The sequence below is a fragment of the Macrobrachium nipponense genome, chromosome 4, assembly GCF_015104395.2.
Source record: "Macrobrachium nipponense isolate FS-2020 chromosome 4, ASM1510439v2, whole genome shotgun sequence".
NCBI lineage: Eukaryota > Metazoa > Arthropoda > Malacostraca > Decapoda > Palaemonidae > Macrobrachium > Macrobrachium nipponense.
The window spans coordinates 50,943,767-50,944,891 of NC_061100.1; the positions used below are offsets into that span (position 1 = coordinate 50,943,767).

A 1,125-nucleotide genomic window follows, 5' to 3' on the forward strand; every position below is an offset into this window, starting at 1 on the left:
CTATTGGCATTGAGCTAACCATTTGAAAGTAACCGTTGGTCACAAATATAAAAAAAAAATAAAACTAAATAATTCTGTCAAAATAGCGTCTCAAGAGCCCCCAGTGCTTTGAGAACAATACGTAATACTAGAATTGATTGTTCCAATCTGAAGGAGCTGATGAGAGGTGAATGCTGCCCCTAAAAAAACGACAGTTTCGCTAGTTTACGTGTAGATGCTTTAAGTGAGCTGGATAATTGAACACAATATAATACTAGCATTTCTTGATGCAATTTATACCCGTTCATGATGGTGGAGTGCCATTGCTCGTAAATATTAATGTTATTTTTGTTTTTCCTCTATTTTCACCCTTTCCTCTGAGACTTACATGTTATACTCTACGCCCTCGTCACTGACATAGCAGCAGCAGAAGCACCTGTTTTCATCGTCCGTCTCTGCTTTCATATTCTAATTGTTTTCAGAAATTTCGTTTTCTTTTCAACTTTTTCCTGTCTTGACTTTTCAAAGCTTTGGTTGATATTTTTTTTATCGGTAACTGAGAAGTCATCACTATTCGATAGATTTCTTTAAATCTTCACAAAATACTTCAAACGGTATCTGCTGCTGACAGCAGAGCCTCTCTAGCCTATTAAGCAGTCCCATCATTTGAAGGTTATGAGCAGGACAGGACCCACTGGTTGTCAGTTTGATCCTCATACTCACTCGGGGCATGTACTTTTCGAGCGTGCATGGCACATTCCAAGGGAAGTCAAGTTCTTGCTTTGATGCTGTACCATGGCCGTGGTTGTAACGATCATCGTGCGATTGTGTCCGAAAGCCCAAAAGGATACTGCCCCGAGTGAGGATCGAACTCACGACCTTCAGATTATGAGACTGACGCGCTGCCTACTGCGCTACCGAGGCGACATGACTGAAGTGTAGATGCTTGTAGTAAAAAATGACAGGGTTTAGCGGTGCTGCAAAGAAAAAAAAAATATTGTGCAGTTACGGATATTTTGAACAATGGCGAGGGGCTATTGTTGAAATTACATTAGAAATAACAGTTATTTGTGCGATTGCAAACTATGTGTACTAGTAGTTACAAATGAACTAAGGAACGTCGTTTATAGCAGTTATAAATGAAAG

At 39.6% G+C, this 1,125-nt stretch overlaps 1 non-coding gene across 1 annotated transcript; it reads right to left on the minus strand.

Moving 5' to 3' along the window:
- Positions 1–830: 830 nt before the first annotated feature.
- Positions 831–903, minus strand: Trnam-cau (transfer RNA methionine (anticodon CAU)). The gene has a single exon. It is a non-coding gene; the product is annotated as a tRNA-Met (tRNA).
- Positions 904–1,125: the final 222 nt, after the last annotated feature.